Source organism: Elephantulus edwardii, unplaced genomic scaffold (genome assembly GCF_000299155.1).
Source record: "Elephantulus edwardii isolate Elephantulus edwardi_28Jun2011 unplaced genomic scaffold, EleEdw1.0 scaffold00327, whole genome shotgun sequence".
In the NCBI taxonomy this organism is placed as follows: Eukaryota; Metazoa; Chordata; class Mammalia; order Macroscelidea; family Macroscelididae; genus Elephantulus; species Elephantulus edwardii.
This window is the reverse complement of record NW_006400077.1, coordinates 1,468,728-1,478,409: the sequence shown is the minus strand read 5'-3', so window position 1 is coordinate 1,478,409 and position 9,682 is coordinate 1,468,728.

Below are 9,682 nucleotides of genomic sequence, written 5' to 3'. Positions count from 1 at the left end.
GTGTCTCTCTGGAGACTAAGGTGCACCTGATACAGGCCATGGCCTTTGCATTCGCTTGTTATGCATTAGAGAGTTGGACAATGACTAAGGAGCACAGAAGGAGAGTGGATGCTTTTGAGCTGTGGTGCTGGAGAAGAGTACTGAACGTACCATGGAGTGCCAGGAAAACAAACAGATGCACCTTGGAGAGGATTAAACCAAGCTACCCTTTGGAGGCAAGGATTCTGGGGCTTCGTCTGACATACTTTGGACACATTGCAATGAGGGACGGGTCCTTGAAGAGGGGCATCATGCTTGGGACGGTGGAGGGACAGAGCAGGAGGGGAAGACCCTCTATGAGATGGATTGATTCGGTGACTGGGGTAATTGGGATGGTGTGTCAGAGGCAATGCGGTTGGCGCAGGATAGAGCAGTGTTTAGGGCTGTTGTGCATAGGGTCGCTATGAGTCGCAAATGACTCGACGGCACATAACAACAAACAAAAACCATGGGAACCAAGATTTGGCCTTAAGTCTGTCCCACTTGAATTTCAAAACCATGTCAGGAACAGGATTGAGGCCTTAAGCACCAATGAGTGTAGACTAAATGACCTCTGGGAGGATATCAAGAAAATCGTCCATGAAGAATGCAAAAGATCATTACAAAGGCTAAAGAAGAAGAAAAAAAGATGGATGTCAGGTGAGACTCTGAGTATTGCATTAGAGTGCCGAGAAGAAATCAAGAAATCAAAGAGCTGAATAGAAAATTTCAAAAGGCAGCTCGGGACGATAAAGCAAGATGCTATAATGACATGTGCAGGGAACTGGAGTCAGAAAATCAAAAGGGCTGGACTTGCTCAGCTTTTCTTAAGCTGAAGGAGTTGAAAAACAAATTCCAGCCACGGGTGACAATACTTAAAGATAGTTTGGGTAGAATGTTGAATGATCCAGGATGTATAAAAAGAAGATGGAAGGAGTACATAGAGTCACTGTATCAGAAGGAATTGGCTGACACAGAGGAATTTCATGAAATAAATTATGAGCAAGAATCTATGGTGATGAAGGAGGAAGTTCAAGTTGCTGTGGAGGAATTGGCAAAAAACAAGGCTCCAGGAGTTGACTGCATATCAATTGATTTATTTCAACAAACAGACCCTGCCCTGGATGTGCTCACTACGTTGTGCCAGGAAATCTGGCAGACAGCCAGCTGGGCGACTGACTGAAAGAGATCAATATTTTTCACATTCCGAAGAAAAGTGACCCAACAGAGTGTGGAAATTATCGAACAATATCCTTTTCAATCTGTATGCAGAACAGATCATCTGAGACGCTGGGCTGTATGAGGAGGAATGTGGCATCAGGACTGGTAGAAGAATCATCAACAACCTGCGTTATGCAGATGAAACAGCCTTGCTTGCTGAAACTGAGGAGGACCTGAAGTGCTTCCTGCAGAAGGTCAAGGACTGCAACCTTCTATATGGATTGAAGCTCAACATCAAGAAAGCAAAGCTTCTCACCACTGGGCCAATTGGCAGCATCAGGATGGATGGTGAAGAGACTGAGATAGTTAACAGTTTTAGTTTACTTGGCTCCACAGTCAAAAACTCCTGGTAACAGCAGCCAGGAAATCAGGAGATGAATTGCATTGGGAAAGTCAGCTGTGAGGGACCTCTCAAGACTACTGAAGTGCAACGACATCAGGCTGGAGACTAAGGTGCACTTGATCCAGGCTATAGTCTTTGCAATTACATGTTATGCATTAGAGAGTTGGACAGTGAATAGGGATGATAGAAAGAGAATTGATGCCTTTGAGTTGTGGTGCTGGAGAAGAGTGTTGAATACACCATGGACTGCTAGAAGAACAAACAGGTTTGTCCTGGAGAGGGTGAAGTCAGAATGTTTCCTGAAGTCAAGGATTCTGAAGCTTCATCTGACATACTTTGGGCATGTTGCAAGGAGGGACTGGTGTTTAGAGAGAGACATCATGTTTGGGAGAGTGGAGGGACAGCGCAGGAGAGGAAGACCCTCGATTAGATGCATCGATTCTGTGAGTGAGTGGAGTGGTGGAAAAGAATGTGTTCGAGACAGTAAGTTTGGCACAGGATAAAACGACATTTAGGGCTCTTGTACATAGGGTTGCTACGAGTTGCAAACGACCCGATGGCACATAACAACAACAATATGGCCTGAATCAGATGTGTCTTAATCTTCATACTCACATCATTGTTGTTATTGTTGTTTGGTGCCGTAGAGTTATCGACGACTCATAGCGACCCTATGAACGAACGGCCTGAGCACTGTTCATACATAGAGTTTCCGGAGGCAAGCCATTTCGGAAGTGGATGCCGCTCCTGCTTCCAGGCTTGTTTTAGTCGGGAAGCTCCAGCTAACACTGCACACCATGGGTACCCATTACCACGACTGGCACATCACTGTCACAGTGTTCAGCATCACAGAAACATGAATTACCTCTGTACAGCAACGCACAGACCAGCGCTATAACCGCCTAGAAGAATGTTTGACAGGCAAACAATTTGAACCCGGTCGAGGGCCCCAGATAAAAATCACCCACCTTCAGCTTGGTAGCATAACTTCCTTTCCACTAGGTCAACGTAGCTCTCTCTTTGTCGTCGTCGGTGTTATTGTTGTTTGGTGCCATCGAGTTGTAGACGACTCATAGAAACCCTATGAATGAACCGCCTGAGCACTGTTCGTAACTGACATCATTATTCTTCAATAATTTGGAAAATTTCCTTACTGCAGATTTTCCCAGTGCCATGTGTCTCCTTATTTCCTGACTACTGATACCAAGTGTGTTAATTTTGGATCTAAGCAAGATTAAACTGTTGAAAGTTTCAATCTCTTCTTCATCTGTCATGACACTGCCTATTTTGGTCCAGTAGTAAGAATCTTTTTTTTTCCTTGATATTGAGATGCAACCCATAATGAATGCTGCATTCCTTGATGTTATGCAACAAGTGCTTCAAGTTTTTCTCACTTTAGGCAATCAAGGTTGTGTCATCTGTATAACGCAGGTTATTTGTGAGTCTCTTTCCCATCCTGATGCTATGTTTTTCTTCATAGAGTCCAGATTCTTGGATAATTTGTTCAGCATATAGATTGAACAGATATGGAGAAAGAACACATTCCTGATGCACTCCCTTTCTAATTCCAAGCCATGCAGTGTTCCTCTGCTCCATTCACACAACAACCTCCTGATCCAGGCATATATGTTCGTCTTGAACACAATCAAGTGCTCTGCGATTCCCATTCTTATCAATGTCAGCCACAACTTTCTATGTGCACACAGTCAAATACCTTTGCATAGTCAATAAAGCACATATCGACATACTTTTGGTATTCCTTACTTTCAGCCAGGATCCAACTGACATTAGCAATAATATCCATGGTGGTATGGTCTCTTATACATTCCACTTGAACTCCTGGCAATTCCTTATCTATGTTCCAGCCATTTTTGAATGATCTTCAGCAATATTTATTTAACAGTTTTTGAGTTTGAGGTGTTTAGGATACAAATGGGTTTATACATTATTTTTGAAGCATTTAGATTGAACGGTAATAGTTCATCTTTTCAATTGCACTTGCTTCACATCAAAAGCAATTAAGACACAAGGAGATTATCCAATTATTCTATGAGAGTTCCAAAAGGAAATATCTAGAACTCAGTATTCAGAGATAGGCCAACTCTTTTTTGGTTTAGTTTGTTTCAGTTGTTTCATCTCTGCCTTCTCTCATCTAAACTTTCTTTCTGGAAGATTTTTATTATAGAGACTTACAAAATTATGTATATGCCCATCTTGAGCATATTAACAGCTTATTAACAAAAAAAAGAACTTGCTAAAAATTGTCTTGGTTTATGTTTAATTAGCTTGTGTACTCCATGAGTACAAGTAAAATGTATTATAGTTGATTCAAACTCGATGTACCTTAACAATTTATTAAGCAGCCAATGCATACTTGCTGCAAAGATACTTGCTGCCCAAACTCATTATTTTTTTTTATTTTTATGGATTTTTCCTACTATACTAGTTTATTAACAAAATTTGAATACATTGTTTTTGAGAACAAATTCTTCCAATTTCATTCCTTTGTAACATGTAGTCTAAAGTGATCTCTTCCATTTCACATGATATTATTTCTGTCAAGTGGTTAAAGTGTTTGGTCCTTCCCTCTTGAACCTGCATAGGTTTATGATTTTATTTTCTTTTTTTATTTATTTTTTTAAATTTTTGGGGGGTTATACCATCAAATCAGATCTGACAGGTACAAAAGGAGATTGTCCCTCCTTATCCAACGAAGAATCTGATGGATTAGAATCATGTACCTCTGGAATTGCAGTACAGTTTCTTACCACTAGGCCGCCAGAGCTCCCTTAGGCTTATGATTTTCTGATAATCTATTATATAAAGCTGTGGATGTGACACAGGGTAATTTCTTACCTATGACCAGTAAAATCCATGGAAATTTTAGTCTTGCTCACTGAAATGTTCAGACTTAGAACCTTAGATCTTCATACAAGTAAAATCACTTAGAGAAGTAATATAGAGATTCTTCATTTTAAAATCTTAGTCTCTGAGTCCCATTGACCTAGCTGCAAGGCAAGTGAGTTATATCTTCAACTGCTGAGCCAAATTCAACCTTCATTTTTTTTCCAACTCATACTCAAAATAACGTAAAGCAGAGAAAAACCATTTTAGCTGTGCTTCTTCTAAATTCTAGAACAAAAAAAAATCTGTGAGCATAATAATCAAAAGGCTGCTATAAAGTTGGGAGTAATTTGGAAAATGAATAAGGAAGACCAAAGAAGAATTGATATATTTGAGTAATGGCATTGAAAAGCGTATAGAATATATTTATGGACTTGCCAAAATCAAATAAATCTGTCTTAGAGGTAATGCAACTACAGTGTTCCTCAAAACAAGAATGATGAAACTTCATCTCACATACTTGAGTATGTTGTCAAGAGGTGCCAAACTTTCATAAAAGAAATCATGTTGGGAAAAGTAGAGAAAAAAGCTTCCATTAGAGGACTTGACACAGTGACTACAACAATGGTCTCAAGCTTGTATAGATTACGAGGAAGACACAGGATATGGCAAAGCTTCAATTTGTGTTTCATAGGGCAGTTTTGAATCATAGATTTCACAATGATACCTAAAAACAACAACAACTATTTATTATGCAGAAATAATACCTGAAATATTTATTTTTATTATTTTAGGGAAAAAATACGATTATGCTTCCTTTTTGCTGTTAGGTCCAATCGAATCTGTTCTGACACATAATTATCAATAGAACAAACCAGTGCTTCTTCCTCAGTCTTCTTCAGAAACACCTCTATGTTTAAGCTCACTCTTGTAGCTATTGTACCAATGTACCTTGTTGAAGGTCTTCTTTTTCACAGATCTTATACCTTACCAAATGTTGCTTTCTTCATCAGGGACTTGTTCCTTCTGAAAATATGATCAAAGTATATGATATGAAATCTTTATATCCTAACTTTGAATAAGTAATCTCCTTATACTTCTTCCTAAACATATTTGTTTAGTCTTCTCAACATCTATAGCATACTCAGTATTCTTCATTGCTAACACAACTTCAATGGATTAGTGGTGAATTATTATACTTTCAGACATTTCTTAAATTATAGTGCATTTGTTCACAACTTTATATAAGCCAAACCCTGAGGGCCTTCTCACAATATTAGCCTGATAATATCATCACTTAATTTTCTATTTCATTAATTTGTGAGACAAATAAAAAAATAATACACAAATAAATTTTGAGTAACTAACAAAGGTTAAGAAGCTTGTAATATCTATCTGCAATTCTAATTGATGATTCTTTATACCTGGACAGTTGCATTTTTGCAGATCAGTAAATTTTAATTGCATGGAATTTCCCTCAATTTAAGTTATTAATTTCTCCTAAAATTTACCAATGTTGTCTTCTATTTATTGATTGAAAAGTATAACAAAAAAGTTTTCTTAGACTTCAACTCATAACAACTCCATGTGTTTCAGAGTAGAACTGCTCCATAAAGTTTCTGAATAGAAAGTCCTTTGAATTGTGATATTGCAGAAGCATACTAACTTCCCATGGACTGAAATGATATGTGTGTCTTGGGAAAAAAAGCCTCCGTAGTGGTGAGGGTGGTGAAAATTTATCGCGGAAAAAGAACCAACAAAAAAAAAAAAATCAAATCATGTTTGGAAAGATGGAGGTTCAGAGAAGGAAAGGAAGATCCTCCTCAATAAGATGAATTGACACAAATGACTGTAACAATGGGCTAGAGCTTATCAAAGGTGTGAGAATGGCCAGGATAAGGCAAGATTCAGATCTGTCGTTCATAGGATCTCTGTGAGTCACAGTCAATGTGATATCACCTAACAACAACATAACCTTTAATGAGGACTCTGGTGGTGTAGTCCACAGGGAGGTGAGTTGTTAACCTAAAGACTAGGCATCCATCTAGCAGTTTATAGGAGTAAGATGGACAGTCTTCTCCGTTATGATTTTCAGCCTTGGAAATTTGATGGAGGCTCACTATGAGCAGGAACTGACTTGGTGGCACTTAGTTTATACATTTTTAGACTCGATATTTCATCTGAAATAGGTTTGAGTGGATTTTTTTCAGTCACTAGTAGTATAGTGCTTACAGCTAGAGAATAATTTATTTATTACAGAAAAGTAAATATAATTTATTTATTACAGAAAAGAAATTTTTACCACCTAGCTTTGACAAATGAAAGTGGACCAATTATCTGGCTGATGCTTAGACCAGCTGGACTAGTAGGGACAGAGATAGGATTTGTCAAAATCAGGATCTATCTTTCTTTCCACCCTGTACCCTCTGCTGCCCGCTATTCTTTGTTTGGAACTGACTCAAATTTGACCCTACAGTGGATTTCCAAAGCTGTATATCACATGGGAGAAGACTGCTCATCTTTGTTCCCATGTGCTGCTGGTGGATTCAGAGTACTAGAGAGGTATCCCCTTTGGGTTAACAGTGCACCTCCTACTGATTAAACCATCAGAGCTCACTGTTGACCAGGATAGCCTTCAGTATTTCTATTTATATTCAGGGTCAGAAATCTTTTCAAGTGGACATGTCATTTGCAAAGAAAATGACTGTGCTTGGTGACTATTAGCCTTAGATTTGATTCTGTATCAGTTAAGACACACTGACCATTTCTGTAACTTATTAATTACTCATAGCCTTAAAGGTCATGGGTGGGCAGTTCATAACCTGACTAATTACTGTCACAACAAAAAGTACATTAAATATATTAAATTAAAAGCAGAAGCCACATTTGAAAAATATTTATCACTGACCTTTCAAATGGGCTGTTCTAATTGACTTTCTAATTTATATTATTCTTTCACAGCTTTATTTTAGTTTTTGTCTGCTTCTGTTGTTCTTGCCAACTTAAGTACATTTATTTATTTTGTTAATCCTAAGCACATGTCCATTGCACCTATCTGCATTTTTGTCTTCATTTGCCTCCAATTTTATATTGAGTTGAGTTGAAACTCTTTTACTGATGCTAAGTGACACCATGTACATGATACTGTGAAACTCTGAAAAGTCTATCACATCTCTGATTCATGAGTCAAGTAGAGCACCCAACTTGAGTCTCACCCTTAGATAATACATAGTACAACTCCACAAAATCCATCAGAACTAGTTAGATCATAGTAGTGCTAATGTGTAAATGATTTACATTGGTAATTAGACATAATTAGGTGACACGTATATTATTGTTGTTTATTGTTTAATGTTGAGTCCACGTGTGGTGGAACTAAATGGTGGCAAAGTCCCATGATCAGACTATTGTCATCTATTGAATTCTCACTGACTGTTTATTGGAAATAGATGATCACCAAGACATTCTTCTTATTATGTATTTGGATGAAATCTTCACTGAAACCTGTGTAACATGATAGTGATACAAAAATTCATGCTGATAGAAAGGAGATGTAGAGAGAGAGAGAGAGAGATTAACAGAAAGAGAAGAGAACCCTTCTATGAAAGGTGAGGAGTCTCACTTAGCCAATACTCACTGCATATTTTCATTGTTTCTTAAAGTTAAGTCTACTCTATTGCAATTCATCCCTAAGTAAGTTTACTTTCGGTCGCTTTCTAGATGTTCTTTATCACTTGGTGGTGAAGTTGCTAAGACCGTTAGTTGTTAAACAAAAGGTTGGCAGTTTAAACTCCTCAGCTATCACTCAGGAGGAAAAAATAGCAATCTACTTCTATAAAGATTTGTAGCCTTGGAAACTTTACAGATGTGTTCTAACCTGTCTTGTAGAGGTCCTATGGTAATATGAAGCTCTAGTGAACTAATAACACACAGTCAAATCCACCAGTTGTTCCAAGGGGAAAAGATGAACATTTTCTTCCTGTGCAATTTATTGTGTCTGAAAAATCATTGAAAAGTCAGCTATGAGTCAGAATCAACTCAGTGGTATATAACTACAATAACATAAGTCAGGACTAACTTGTCAGCAATGGTTTGTCTATAGATGTTTTTGTTGTTGTTAGGTGCCATCAAATAAAATATTTCTTATAGCAACGCTACAAAAAGATCTGAATCCTACTGTATCCTGTGCCATCTTCATTGTCTCTGTCACATTTCAGCACATTACTGCAGTCACTCTCCTTCTCATTGAAAGTTTTTCTCTCTTTGGCTGGACCCGCCACTTTTGCAGCATGATGTTCTTCTGTAATGACTTGTCCTTCCTAAAAATATTCCTGTATATAAGAAAAAGTTTCACTGCCTTGCTTATATGAATAGCAAGTGATTGAAAACCCATGGATTAAATCAGGCACAGCTTGGGTTGTATTTTGTTTTTTTCAGTGGTAAATGAATTTGTCATTTATTTATATAAACATGAACACATTGCCCTTCATAAATCTTGTACTGACTTTACACCAATAAGGTTAAGACCATGTTTCTTCACCTCTCTCCCAATAGACTATTGCAAAACTTTTGGATTTTTTACATTCTAGTACGTGTAAAGTATCATTTCAAGCTAATTTTAATTTGTATTCTCATATAATTCTGAACTGTTCACATTTCTTTTTTTGGTGAGCTTTGTACATCTTACCAATATATCTACACTTTCTTTGATAATTTTATTCTTTTCTATTTCTGATAAATTCATTCAAACCATTCCTATCAAGTATGAAACAGTTCATACGTGACCCTCCAGGAGTTCTTACATTTGTGAATCACATATGAGATTGTTTATCTTTCTCCAGGGAAGTGACTGAGTTGTGGAAGTCTTTGGGTTGTTATTGTTATGTGCTGTGGAGTTGACTATGATTCCTAGGAACTTTAAGAACAATAGGTCTGAACTTTGTCCCATTCTGTATCATTGTCAAAATCTCCATTTTGTTCAAACTCATCCCATTGTTGCAGTCACTGTGTCAATCTGTCTTGGTCTTCCTATTTTTAGGTGACCTTTCTTCCCCAGTATGGTGTCATTTTTCCAAGGATGGCCCCTCCTGACAACATCTCCAAAATGTGCAAAACAAAGCCTTACTATCTCTAAGGAGAATTCTCTGGTTATACTTTCTACAAAATGCTGTTGTTGTTGTGTGCTGTCGAGTCGTTTGCAACTCATAGAGACCCTATGTACGACAGCCCTAAACTCTGCTCTGTCCTGTGCCAATC